The sequence below is a fragment of the Nelumbo lutea genome, chromosome 1 (assembly GCF_056320005.1).
Source record: "Nelumbo lutea isolate HS-2025 chromosome 1, American lotus-T2T, whole genome shotgun sequence".
NCBI classification, from domain to species: Eukaryota; Viridiplantae; Streptophyta; class Magnoliopsida; order Proteales; family Nelumbonaceae; genus Nelumbo; species Nelumbo lutea.
In genome coordinates this window covers 179214894-179230171 of record NC_142684.1, presented here as the reverse complement: position 1 = coordinate 179230171, position 15278 = coordinate 179214894, and the positions used below count along the sequence as shown (strand labels likewise).

At 40.2% G+C, this 15278-nt stretch overlaps 1 protein-coding gene and 1 pseudogene across 4 annotated transcripts in view; both read right to left on the bottom strand.

Annotated features, from left to right (window-relative positions):
- EMB3006 (embryo defective 3006) overlaps positions 1–15278 on the bottom strand; it is a 93853-nt gene that overhangs the window by 7672 nt on the left and 70903 nt on the right. The gene's annotated exons all lie outside the window — the stretch shown is intronic.
- On the bottom strand, positions 13214–13812 carry LOC148879518 (ubiquitin-conjugating enzyme E2 36 pseudogene; annotated as a pseudogene).

Here is a 15278-nt window from a genome sequence, read left to right as displayed (position 1 = left end):
ATTCATAAAAATATAATATTAAAGTCATTTTTAGTTTATTTTATTAATAATACATATTTTGGTTATTTTTATCCTAATTTGTTTATACTAATTAATATCAAATTATAATATGAATTCGACTCAAATCTGATAGATATCTGATGGATATGATCCAATTAGAATCCGAATATAAGCAAATCAAATTTGGATATACCTATTGTAGAGAGACTAGGCCGATTGGGCCCTAGTACTTGTTTATGTTTTTAAGTAGCATCATGTTTACATTTTATGTGCTAATGGGCCTGTAATTAGTAATAGTTAGGTGATTTTAATAAAATATAAAGAGAGAGAGAGGAGGAAACCATCAAACTCTCTTCTCCTTTCTCTTCTTCTTCTCCATCTTCTTACTTCTGCTGCAATCACCTTTTTTCTTTTTATTTTACTGTTGTAATCAGGTTTAATAATCAGATTTGAAGGACAGTTACACATCTTGGTATCAAAGCAGTTTTTCCCTCTCCCTTTTTTTTCTTTTCTTTTCCCATACACCCTACGATTAGAAGAGTGTATGCAGAGATAAGCTTTTGATCAATTAGAGGACTGTTTTCCAAGTTGGTAGAGGGTTTGGAGAATTAGAGTCTGGCCGAAGAGTGCCAAGAAATGAAGCTGTTATTTTTCTGCCCAAAACCCTTGCTGACTAGAGAGATTTCAAGTTATAGGATACGGAGAAGGATTGGGTGTGGCGCTTAAGGCTTGGGAGGTTTCTTTTGATTCCCAGAAGGGCGTGGTTGAGGTTTGAAGAAGGTTGGGAAGCTCTAGTAGGAGTGACTACCTTTTCTCTCTTTCTCACATTGAATCGAGTAAAGTGAAACCCTAGTTTTTGAACTTTTTGGTACTCAGCTGACCTTAATTAGGTCCATAAAGAGTGAAAAACTAATTTTTGGTTTTTCGTTTAATTAATGGAGCAATCTGGAAGTGAAATGAAACAGATTCCGATATCCAAGGTTGGTCTAGTAGATTCCTATTTGCGTGGAGTGACTACAATTAAACTAAATGGAACCAATTATCTAGCCTGGGCACAATCTATACGGATTTATGTTTGTAGTAGAGGTAAACTGGGGTATCTCATAGGCAATAAGGAGAAACCTACAAAGATGGGCCCTATGCATAAAAAACGGATGTAGGAGAACTACATAGTGATTGGGTGGTTAGTCAACTCTATGTAGCTCCACATAAGCCAACATTACCTCTGAATGACTTCTACCAAGGAGATTTGGGACAATGTCACTGAAACATATTCACAAAAGTTAAATGTTGTGAGAGCCTATAAGTTGAAGAGTGACGTGAATATCTGAGACAAGGGGAGAAGAGTGTAGCAGTTTACTTCTCCATGTTGAAATCATTGTGGTAGGAGACTGATGTTATGGAGACAGTTGTATGGGATAGCACCAAGGATGCAAAGACATTTAGAAATTGGTAGAACAAAACAGGGTGTTTGAGTTTCTTATAGGACTCAAACATCCTTGCTCAAGCATACTTTATGGTGAGTAGTGAACAGAGTAGGTGGCAAGTACAATTACAGGGACCACCTTCAAAACACTTTGCAAATGCTGGGATAAAGCCGAAAGGGCCGATTAAGAAAAGGAAGTGATATGTGAATATTGTAAGAAACCAAAGCATACTAAGGGCACTTATTGGAAATTCCATCTAGAACTTCTCCTGGACAAGTTTCAAAACAATAGCAACAACAATTTCAAGAAAAGTGGTCAGATAGGGAAGCCTAAAAATGCAAATGTTGCTACAATGCCTAAAGGCATAAATAGAGAGTAAAGAAAAATCGGCTATGGAGTAGCTGGTAGCAGTAAAGACAGAGTTTGAAAGGTATGAGAGGTTACTTAATCACTTGGAGGCCACTGTTGCAACATCCAACCCTTCAGGCAACACCTTGTCATCCGCATTTGTTCACTCAGATACCTGTGCTTCTACAAATCATGCTACTATTTCAGGTAATCATAAAATCCCTTAGGCTCCATTTGGTTTAGGGAAATTTTGGGTGGGATGGGAAAGGATGGGATGGGATGAGAAAGTGTGAAAATTTCACCTTCCACCGTTTGGTTGTGAAGTTATATCTTGATGTACATTATTAGAGTAGTCCTTGTTGTACAGTATCGTAATTCTTATTATTTTATTTGTTCTTTTTATCTTTCAACCCTGTAAGGGCATTCTTGTAACTGCACATACCTTTTATCTCTTTAATATAAAAAAGATTCCTTGGGGTGGGGGTCGACTATTATGGACACCCCTAGATCTGTTTTCTTCTTGCTCTGAATTCAGTTCACATGGTATCAGAGCAAGTTGCTCTTTGATCTTCCTTCTCTCTAATCCACCTTGTTTTCGTGATCTATTGAGAACCTACATCTCTACCGAGTGGTCCTGGATTGTTTTGATCTCTCCAGGAACCCCTTTTCTGTTTTCTACGCATCCAGAGAGGGAGATTTTATTGGATCTCTCTCGTTTAACCTCCGTTTGCAGCAAGAATTGAAAGGAGTTGTCGCCTAGCCCTTCTCAACATATTCTGAAATTTTTACAGAAATCCGTAAAGTTTTGAGAGAGATCTGGACTCTTCTTCTTGGCTGCTGCGCCCAGACTTTCCTTTTCTGGACTGTGTGTTCAGCTTTTCTTTGTTTTGGATCTTGAACAATCTCCGGCTAAAGTAAGGGGTTTCGATCTCAGTTTTTTAACTCTCTTGGATTGATTACAGCCTATTTCACTCGTCTTTGGATCAAGTTTTACTTCAGTTTAATCTCTTTAAACTTCAGTCGAACCCTATTTTGTGCTATTTTCTTGCTGTAATGGCTTCAGACAGAGGTGATATCATTCCTGCAAAGATGAATGGACAGAACTATGGGATGTGGAAGTTCCACTTCGACTTTTATGTTGAGGGAAAGAGTTTAGAAGGATATCTGAATGGAACGGTCACCAAACCAGATGAGACCGAGGCCAAAGCTCTACAACAATGGAAGTTGGATAACCATAAACTTGTTTCTTGGATTCTGAGTTCTATTGACTATCATATATCTATACCCATGAGGAGAATGAAAACAACATATGAGATGTACATGTATCTAGAAAAGTTTATCAATAGTCCAACATATCTAAACAATATTAGATAGAATAAAAAATATTATCTTACGGCCAAGGAGATAAGAGGATACGGGAGTATTATTCTAGTTTTCTTGATTTATGGGCTGAATATGAGATTGTTCACATTGAACCCTCGGATCCAATGGAGTGTGTGAAATATCTTTAGAAGCACTTTGAGAAGAGAAAGGTGACTCAATTCTTGATGAGACTTAGACCTGAATATGAGATAATCAGGTCCAACATTCTGAGTAGGAGAACTCTTCAAGATATGGATTCTGTTTTAGGGGAACTTTTGAGGGAAGAGACTAGACTTCTCACTACAGCCGGGTTTGATGGGAAGATGGCTGAAGTTGGGGCTGAAATAGCCTTTGTTGCTCATGGTGGTAATAAGCCAACCTCCAAGGACTTCTCCAAAACCCAATGCTATGAGTGTAAGGGTTTTGGACATATTGCATCTCACTGTAAGAAGAAGAATGTGTGTACCCATTGCAAGCAACATGGTCACATAATTCCAAACTGTCCAGTCCGACCAGCTGAGGGCTCTCAGAAAAAGACAACCCCGGGCCTATCAAGCAACAGATGGACTAGCAACAGACACCGTATCTACTAAGGGTGAGTCTTCAATGAAAGGTGATTCAATAGGAGTCATGGATGAAGAAAGGGTTCGACAACTGGTATTTTCTGCTATTTCCTTTGCTTTCTCTTCTATTGGCTTGTCTGGTAATTTCTCTGCATTCTTCACCTTCACATGCTTGGATTATAGATTCAGGTGCCACCAACCATATGGCAAGATCCTACCTCAATCACCTAATCCCTTCCACTAAAACTCACCATAAACATATTATTACTGCTAATGGTGACAAGTTGGACATCATTGGTAGTAATGATCTGTCCCTCCAATTGTCACCAACTAGATCCTTTCCTCTCCAAAACCCTCTTAGTACCCAACTTTACTACTAATCTGATTTCTATTGGTCAACTTGTTGATGAAGGAAATGTTCTCACCTTTTCTTATGATGGTTGCTTGATACAAGACTGGTACACTGGGAAGGTGAAAGGGAAGGAGCGTAGGCTGGGCCGTTTGTTTGCACTGGAGTTCGAGAAATCTCAATCGGGGGCATCCTCAACTTTACATAGTTCTTTGTTTGATTCTCTGTTGAGTTATAGAAATAATGTTTGGGATTTATGGCATAAGCGATTCGGTCATCCATATTCCAAAAAATTAAAATTTTTGTTTGACTTTGGTTTGATTAAGAATAAAATTCCCCCTATTGATACTGTTGATGTTTCTTGCACTGCATGTTGTTTGAGTAAAAGTCATGTTTTACCATTTCTTCATACATCTGAACATGCCACTAAACCTTTTGAGATAATACATAGTGATGTTTGGTCTACTTCTATTACTTCACGATTGGGGTACAGATATTTCGTATTATTTATAGATGATTGTACCAGATATACTTGGATTTATTTTCTGCGACACAAATCAGAAGTCTTTGGTGCATTTAAATTTGTTTCATACTATGGTGCAAAATCAATTCAAGTGCAACGTGACTATCTTCCGCTCAGATTCAAGGGGAGAATATAGAGATGAAGACTTCCTGGCATACTTGAGGAGTTATGGAATTCAGTCTCAATGCAGTTACCCAGACACTCCATAACAAAATGGTGTAGTTGAACAAAAGAGCAGACATATTCTCAGTGTTGTGCGAACATTACTACAGGAGTCTCATACTCCAACTTCATTTTGGGTAGAAGCAGCCAGTACAACTGTGTATTTGATCAATTTTCTTCCATCCTCTATTCTAGGCAACACTTCTCCCTTCCAAAAACTTTTTGGTTATCCCCCAGATTTCTATAACCTTCATGTTTTTTGTCGTCTTTTTTTTGTTCACCTTCCTGTTTGTGAACGATCTAAATTAACTACTCAGTTTGCCATGCGTGCCTTTGTGAGATATAGTCCTGACTACAAAGGATTTTTGTATTATGATCCTGTTATTCGTCGTATTCGGATTTCTCGGAATGTTGTGTTTCTTGAACATATCTCCTTTGTTGGGGTTGCTAGATTGCCTGCTCCTTTTATCTCTGTGTTGCAGGACATTGATTCAAAGGATACTACTACTTCCTCAACCGAGAGAGATCTTGTCTTCACCCGCAAGCGGGTACATGTCCCGACTCCTGCGCCTACAACCCCCCTTCCACCCGGTCCAAAGCATTCATCTCAGATATCCTCTGTAAGTGCTACCTTGACCCAAGATCCTCCTATTTCAGATAATAGTTCAGTTATTCCACTTCGTCGTTCTACCTATATCTCTCGACCTCCTGACCGCTATGGTTTTCCTTCAAACCAGATTTCATTTTCTACTATACTTTCTTCCATAGATATCCCTAGATCTTATCAGCAAGCCATTAGAAGTTCCCAGTGGAAAGAAGCTATGGATGCCAAAATTCAAGCCCTCCATGAGAATGAAACTTGGGATCTTGTGCCAACTCCTCCAGATGCTTCTATTGTTGGAAGCCGTTGAGTCTATACGATCAAATCGAAATCAGATGGTTCACTTGATTGATATAAGGCCCGGTTAGTTGCCCAAGGATACAATCAAGAATATGGATTGATTATGAAGAAACATTTTCCCCGGTTGCTAAGATCACCACAGTTCGAACTCTTATGGCCATATCTACTGTTTATTCCTGGACTATTTACCAATTAGATGTGAAGAATGCTTTCCTTCATGGTGAACTAAAGGAGACAATCTACATGAAACCTCCGCCTGGATATTACAGTGATCATTTACGTGTCTGTTGCTTGAAGAAGTCTTTATATGGCCTAAAACAAGCACCTGGGGTTTGGTTTGAGCGCTTCCGGGATGTTGTTGCAATTGGGTATAATCAAAGTTCCTCTGACTACTCCCTCTTTGTTAAGAGAAGATCCCAGGGTATTACTATTCTTCTACTATATGTTGACGACATACTTCTAACGGGGGATAATCATGACGACATTTGTGGGCTAAAGACCTTCATAACTCATTTCATATGTTTCGACTGCTGCTACAGTAGTCCGAACAGGAAGAAGAAGAAGAAGAAGAAGAAGAAGAAGAGAAGGGTCTGTCGAAAATCTGATGGTTAACCCATCCAGTCGACCCCCTTAATCTATATTAGATTCTAATAATGTTTACAAAGACAGAAATGCCCTTACTTAAGTGTGGGGCAGAGTAACTCTAATAACACTGCCACATAAGCAAGTTAATTAATAAACAGAAGACTAAACTACCCCTATTCGGCACATCTTAACATTCCCCCTCAAGCTGGAGAATATATGTCATATAATTCCAACTTGTTACATAGATAATTCACTTTCCCTGAGCTTAGAGCCTTTGTAAACAAATCTGCCCACTGGTCATTGGAGCCCACATGTTCTGTATTTATCTCTTCAGCAAGAACCTTCTCTCTCACAAAGTGGCAATCAACCTCTATGTGCTTTGTTCTCTCATGAAAGACAGGATTGGATGAGATATGGAGTGCAGCTTGGTTGTCACAGTACAATCTCATAGGTTTATCCATGTGAAACCCAATTTCTTGTAGGAGATTCCTCAGCCACACTAATTCACAGGTAGTGTGAGCCATGGCCCTATATTCGGCTTCAACACTGCTTCTGACCACAACCATCTGCTTTTTACTCTTCCATGTCACAAGATTTCCTCCCAGAAATGTGCAATAGCCTGTAGTAGATCTTCTGTCACTCACTGAGCCTGCCCAGTCTGCATCTGTATACCCAACTACTTCAAGTTTTCCTCCTGTTTTATAAATAGCCCACGACTTGGAGCTCCTTTCAGATACCTCACAATTCCAAGGACTGCATCCTAGTGAGGTATACGAGGGTTCTGCATGAATTGGCTCACCACACTGACTACAAAGATGTCGGGTCTTGTGATAGATAGTTCAGCTTTCCCACTAGTCGTCTATACCTTCCAGGATCTTCAAATACTTCTCCTGTATCACTACTCAACTTAACATTTGGTTCCATAGGGGTCTCAGCCGGTTTTGCACCTAACAATCCTGTTTCTTCCAATAAATCAAGGACATATTTCCTTTGGCACAGATTCACACCTTGTTTTGACCTGGCAACCTCTATTCCCAAGAAATACTTTAATGTTCCAAGGTCCTTTGTTTGAAAATGATTTTGCAGAAATACATTTAGTTTGCCAATCCCCAATTTATCACTACCAGTGATGACAATATCATCCGCATAGACCACTAATAAAATCTTCCCAGCTTCTGAGTCATAGCTGAACACTGAGTGATCAACCTGGCATTACTTCATTCCAAAACTCCTCACCACTTCGCTGAACTTCCCAAACCAAGCACGTGGAGATTGCTTCAACTCATAAATTGTTTTCTTCAGCTTGCACACCTTACCACCTCCCCCTGAGCAACAAACCCAGGTGGTTGCTCCATATATACCTCCTCCACTAGATCACCATGGAGGAAGGCATTCTTTATGTCAAGTTGAAGGAGAGGCCAATCATACATAACTGCCAAGGAAATTAGGACACGAACGGAACCAATTTTAGCCACCAGAGAGAATGTCTCCATGTAGTCCACACCATACAACTGTGAGTAACCTTTAGCAAAAAGTCTAGCCTTCAGATGCTCCACACTACCATCTGGCAAGTATTTCACAGTATACACCCATTTACAGCCCACAACATGCTTACTAGGTGGGAGAGTAGTAAGTTCCCACGTTTGAGTATGTTGAAGAGCAGAAAGTTCCTCCTCCATTGCCCGCCGCTATCTAGGTGAATTAAGAGCTTCTTGAACATTGTTAGGTATGGAAATAGAAGACAAAAGTGAAACAAACTGGCGATGTGAGGTAGAAAGACGAGATAATGAAACAAAATTGGAAATGGGATGGAGTGTAGAACTACGTTTACCTTTCCGTAAGGCAATGGGTAGGTCAAGGTCTGAAGGTTCAGCAATAGGAGCCATGAGAGGATCCGCAGATGAGGTAGAAGCAGGAGGAGGGGCCGGTGTCGTTCGACGTGTATACACTTGTCGGATCGGCGGTCGTTCAGTGGTGACCTGCACTGGATGAGGAGATGAGTTTACTCCAACAACAGCCTCTGGAACTGAATCACTAACAGCAAGAGGAAGAAGAGGTAAGGGTGAGGACAAGGGTGCTTCATGACTGGAGAAGAAGGGGACAAACTCAAAAAAGGTGACATCACGGCAGACATAGCACTTTCGGGCAATGGGATTATAACACTTGTACCCTTTTTGAGTCCGAGAGTAGCCAAGGAAGACACATTTAATTGAGCGTGCATCTAGCTTGTCTATTCCAGGACTCAAATTATGAACAAAGCACACACAACCAAAGATACGAGGAGTTAATGGAAACGGAGATAAAGTGGGAAACAAGATGGAGAAGGGGGACCGACCATGAAGAATAAAAGAGAGCATCCGATTAATGAGAAAATAAGCAGTGAGTACAGCATCACTCCAAAACCGTTTAGGAACATTCATGTGGTGAAGCATAGACCGAGCAATTTCAAGAAGATGACGATTCTTCCATTCAGCCACCCCATTTTGTTGAGGGGTGAAAGCACACGAGGTCTAATGAATAATGTCATGCTGTTGTAAATACTGTTGAAATGAAGTAAGAAAGTATTCACGACCATTATCTGAACGGAGAACTTTGATTGAAACACCAAATTGTATGCGTATTTCAGCATGGAATTTTCGAAAAATGGAAAATAATTCGCTTCTTTCTTTCATTCATTAAATCCATGTCATTCTTGAACAATCATCAATAAAGGAGACAAAATACTTGTACCCATTATAAGACACTATTTTGATTGGACCACAAACATCTGAATGAACCAAAGAAAAAGGACTCAACATACGACTCTCAACTCTTGGACTGAAGGACACAATGATATTTACCAAACTGGCATGACTCACATTGTAAAACTGACAACTGACTCAATGATGAAACCAACATCTTGAGAACCTTGAGAGATGGATGTCCCAGTCGGCAATGCCATTGTAGAGGAGTAAGGGAAGTCTGAAGTGCAATTGAAGATCCACCGCCGTCAAGGTAATACAATCCACCAGCTTCATGCCCCCCGCTAATTTTCTTCCCCGTCTTGAGATCCTGAAAAACACAAGTGGAAGGAAAGAAGGTAACAGAACAGTTAAGAGCTTTGGTTATTTTACTAACAGACATAAGATTGAATGGAAACTTAGGTACATATAAAACAAATGATAAGGGGACAAAAGCCATGTCAACATTACCAACACCACAGATGGGAGATGAGGACCCATTGGCAAGTGTAACAGTTTGTGATGCGGAGGTTTTAGAAAGAGAAGAGAACACACCTGGAGTCCCGGTCATATGATCTGAGGCTCCAGAGTCAATAGTCCAGGAAGGAGTTTTAGATGACATGCAAGCAATACCTGATTGGGCATATGTAGCAGTGGTATGCTGTGAAGTAGTTTGAAGGAACTGTTCATACTCATCATGCGGAACACTCACCATCTCCCTCCCAGAAGTAGATGTAGATGTGGGAGGTGTTTGGTCTGCCAGTTTACTGTCACTAATAGCAACCTCTCCTGCTACAGCATGATTAGCCCATTTAGAGGGAGGGCCATGTAGGTCATAACAGAAATTCACTGTGTCCTTCCCTACCACAATGAGTACACTTCCTTGTAGAGTTATTTTTTCCTCTGCCACGGCCTCCCCCTGAGTCACGGCCACCCCGACCAATCATGGAATTGCCACGACCCCCTCTGAGATGGCCTCCCCCTCTTGTACTATGTCCACCACCTCTAGCTGTCACAAGTGCTGATCTATCAGACTGTGTGGGGTTCTCTGTCTGTCCCAAAGAAATTCTACGAAGTCTTGAGAATACTTCCTCAAGTGTAGGGAGAGTAGAGCCCCCCAATATTTGAGCTCTAACTGGTTCATATTCCGACTTCAGCCCCACTAAAAATCTTGTAACATCTAGCTGCTCCCTTTGCTGTTGCTGAACTTGAATATCTGGAGTAAGGGGATGATAGACATTGAGTTCATTCCTTATATTCTTCATGCAGGCATAGTACTCTTCTAGTGTTTTGGTTCCTTGTTGTAAATCAAAGTACGCCTGATACAGTTGATATACTCTTGTTGTGTTATCTTGTCCAGAATATAGCTTCTTAGCATGCTCCCATATATCCATAGCCGTATCAAGAAACATGAAGTTGGCACTGATTTTGGGTTCCATACTATTCCACAGCCAAGTCATGATTTGAACATCTTCTTGTTCCCAATCATCAAACCCTGGAGAGTCAACCGGTGGCTTCTCATCTCTTACATGCTTTACTTTCTTCTTTGCCTTGAGAAAAACTTCCACAGATTTAGCCCATGGAAAATAGTTCTCCCCATTTAACTTAATTGAGGTCATTTGTACCCCTAGGTAGTCAGAGGAAATTACTACACTAGGTTTATGATCATTGTAGCCATCTCCTATTGCTGCCATTGTACTCTTTCACAGTTGCCTCTAACTTCTCAGCTACAAGCTGATTGATGTTGTTCACAGTTTGATATTTCAGCACCTATTGCAGCCTCTAAACACAACAATGGAAGCACACACTTGTTCTTATTCACACTACTGCTGATTTCACACACTTACGTCCCACATAAGCATCAGTTCACCATTCACTAATCACAAGTAGGCCCTCTTACAACCACTCAAAACAAATTGTGCATCACAAGCACCACAACACAGTCAAATCTGCTGCACCCAGTTCAAACTTGTTTAACACACTTAAGAGGGCATTACACAACGAGAAGGAGTTCGGCAAGGTCACTGCATTCTACATTATACCACTCGGCCACTTACAGCAGCCCTAACACCACTTAACAATTTACAGCAGCCCTACACCATTCAACAACTTACAGCAGCCCTAACCATTCGGCTACTGCACACACAGCCCTTCCTAGGGTAACAATGAACCTAGTTCTCTAGGTTCTAATCAATACTAACAGCTTCTTGTAGGGTTTCTACCCAGAAATATAAGTAACACTAGAAGAAGAGAGAACTGACCTTCGTTTGAGAATATCAATCAACCATTCACTGCTGAAGTCACTTTCCTTGTTGAAGAAGGTTATGTGCAGCAGAGAGACAAGCTGTAATGTTTCTGACCTAGGGCGAACCGGTTCTCTCCATTGACTGACCAGAAATGAAGGTTAAGAGTCACGAACAATGCTGAGGTGCTTTCCAACTGACGTAGGTCAGGAGCATGGCTCTGATACCAAACTGCTGCTACAGTAGTCCGAACAGGAAGAAGAAGAAGAAGAAGAAGAAGAAGAAGAGAAGAAGGGTCTGTCGAAAATCTGATGGTTAACCCATCCAGTCGACCCCCTTAATCTATATTAGATTCTAATAATGTTTACAAAGACATAAATGCCCTTACTTAAGTGTGGGGCAGAGTAACTCTAATAACACTGCCACATAAGCAAGTTACTTAATAAACAGAAGAAGACTAAACTACCCCTATTCGGCACATCTTAACATCACATAAAGGACCTAGGTCCTCTCACTTACTTCTTGGGTTTGGAGGTTCATCGTAACAATCGAGGGTATTTTATTTGTCAACACAAATACACCTCTAATCTCGTCAAACTAGCTGGAATCACTAATGAGAAACATGTTGATACCCCTCTGGAGCTACATGTCAAGCTACTAAACCCAAAGGCCTCATCTTTCTTGATCTATCTTACTATGACCAAGCCTAATATTTCACATGCTGTTCAGGTCATCAGTCAATTTGTCTCTACCCCAAGACAACCTCATATGATTGTTGTTCGCCGCATCATCCGTTATGTTAGATACACAACCTCTTAGGGACTGTTTTTCTCTTCCTCATCATCCATACAGTTGAGAGTTTATGCTGATGCTGATTGGGCTGGTTGCCCTGACACTCGTCGATCCACTACTAGTTGGTGCGTCTTCATGGGTGACTCTCTCATCTCTTGGAAGTGCAAGAAACAACAAACTATCTCTAAGTCTTCCACTGAAGTTGAGTATAGAGCTATGTCTTCTACATGTAGCGAGATTGTTTGGCTGAAGTCACTTTTCACGGATCTTGGTATTTCTCTTCCTACTCTTATCCCTTTGTATGCCAATAATAACAACACTATCAAGATCGCATCTAATCCAGTCTTTCATGAGAGGACTAAACATATTGAGGTGGATTGTCACTTTATTAGAGACCTCCTTGTTGTAGGCTCTATATCTCTTCCTCATGTTGCCTCTCACATGCAGATTGCCGACATCTTCACCAAGGCCATGACCAAAAGTCAACATCTCATTCTTGTGGGCAAACTGATGTTGATGTCTATGCATCAGTTTGAGGGGGAGTGTGAAGATATATCTTGATATACATTATTAGAGTAGTCCTTGTTGTATAGTATCGTAATTCTTATTGTTTTATTTGTTCTTTTTATCTTTCAGCCCTGTAAGAGCATTCTTGTAACTTTACATACCTTTTATCTCTTTAATATAAAAGAGACTCTTTGGGGTGGGGGTTGACTATTCTGGACACCCCTAGATCTGTTTTCTTCTTGCTCTGAATTCAGTTCAAATTGGTAAACAAGGGAAAAAAGTGGGAAATTTTATTTTTCCATGTTTGTTTTGTGGGAAATTAATTAGAGGTGTACATGAATGTTTTGAAACCTTTTGTGTTTCTTCCCCTAGTTTCCCTTTTCTTGTATTTAAGACTTTCATGCTGGTAGAACTCTGTCTCTCTATTTACATAGTCACCTTTATCATTTGGAAAAGAAAAAAATTGACTATTAACACAGCTTACAAGGGCCTTTGTTAAACTCTTTGACAGGTTGGGTCTGGCATGTTAGGTTTCAAGCTAGGTCAAAGCTTGAGCTGAGCTCTCCATCCATAAGAGCTTCTACAAAGGATCCCGACTTGGAATTCTGTCACCACATAGAAATTGAAGAGTCTTTGTAATTGGGTTAAGTCAATGGACGAGCAAGTGGAGCATTGTACTAAATCATATTAAAGATCATGAGAAGGATGGAGATAGAAGAGTAAACAACATCTATTCATACAAATTTGATTGAGACGCCTTCCATCAAACGAGTAATAGCAGGTACTGGAGCTTGAAGGGATTAATCTCTGATACTTCAGTCATGAATTCTTCCATTTCCATTTCCACTTGAAACCCACTACGCCCACTTAGCTTACATCCCAGAAATGTTATTTACTAGGAGGCAGGTTTTATAGCAATATTAGGCACCACTTGCATATAGACGAGTCCACTCCTTTGCTCTCAACAGCTTCAACTTCATTTGTCTTCCAAAGCTTAGCAATATTTTCTGAAAGAGGATCATCCGGATTCGGAGCACTCAGGAGTGCTTGAATGCTCAATAATACAGTTCAGATCGGAAGAGCTGAGCTCCATTTGTCTTTCAGGATATCAAGGCATATCCTACCAAGCTCATAAATATTTGGATGGTATATCTTGGTGAAGAAACGAACCTTAGGTGCCACCATTGGAGACTGTGTTGGTGGCACCTAAGGTTGGGCCAAAACAATTCCAACTTAAAAACCCCTCCTTCATAAGGAGACTGTGTTGGGCCAAGAATCATGACATTGAAATATCGCATGTTGTCTTCTGAAGGAGAAGCACTAATTCCGGGAGCTGTTACGACATCAAAAATTACATGAAATGCCAACAAATCCCTTCAACTTGTTAAAAAAAATCTTAGAGTGGCTACTCAGCGATCGCTATAATGCGACTCTAACCATTTAAAGGATCTTCACATCTCTACAGCTATTTAATAATTATTAGAAGAAATGAGAGTAATGGCAAGCAAAAATTTAGAACAATCCAGAAAATCTAAAAAGGACATAGTAGATTGAGTGAAAATTCATACTTTTAAAGAAAAATCAACCCAATAAATTGAAGGCATGAACAATACAGATGGAAGAGAGAGAGAGAGAAGGGGGATAGAGAGATCAGATAAATGAAAACTAAAGACAAGTAACACAGAAGAACAATAAAAAACTGGCTCGCTAAGAAGCCGCTGTGTTTCTTGTCCGATCACAAAATCAATACTCAAAGATCAAAAGCAAAACCATTAACCCTAGAGACAAATAAAGAATAATAGAAGAAAACAACCAGACAGAACTAGGTCTTCGGCAAGAATCAAGAACAGAAAAGCATCCAAAATCTGGGAAGTAATTCCAAATAAAGAGAGCACTAATGCAGACACTAAGAACGAAGAAATTGAAGGGGGGATTGGGAGGAGAAGGCCACTACGTACCTTAATAATCCTTCGGGGTAGATTGCTGCTTGCCATTGAAGCTGAGATTTTGGAAAAGCTAAGAGCAGCAAGCCAAGCAAGGAGAGAGGGAGGAGTTGGAAGAGAAGAAGGTTTTGGTGTTTGTTAAACATGTAGAAAATGTTTATGGTCTTACCATTGATAGAAAACACCGAAAAAAAATGATCGGAGATAATGAAGGTTGGAATGCTCTGCAAAGGTAAATGGAGAAGACAAGGAGGTTCATGTCTGACAAGTCCCGATAATTTTCCCTATGCACGTTCTCAATTTCCTTTTCTCAGTGGGGTCGCACGGATTTGGTGTGACCCTGCGTTCTTACTTTTGGGACTCTTCATCCCACATTTTTCCCATCCCATCTCCTTGTTTCCTTCAAAACAAATAAAGGAAAAAAAATAATATATTTGGAATATTTTCTTTTTCCCCATCTCCATCCCACAAACCAAACAAAGCCTTAGATTATTGATTCTGGTGCATCAAACCATGTGACTAGTATACCTAACCTCTTTTGTTCATATCAGCTCCTCTCTGGTAAAGAAAGCATATCCCTTGTTGATTGGTCTCTTGCTCCCATCTCTGGCAAAGGAGATATCAAATCCTTTGACACTCTTGTTTTATCCTATGTTCTCCATGCCCCTAAGCTTAGTACCAATCTGTTATCTATTAATAGCTTGACTAAATCCATGAATTGTAGCATAACATTCTTTCCTACTCATTGTGTTTTTTAGGACTTGAAATCTCAGATGATGATTGTAAGTGGCCATGAGGTGAATAGAACATACTTACTGGACACACCTGGTAGAAGTCTTGGACCACCTATAGA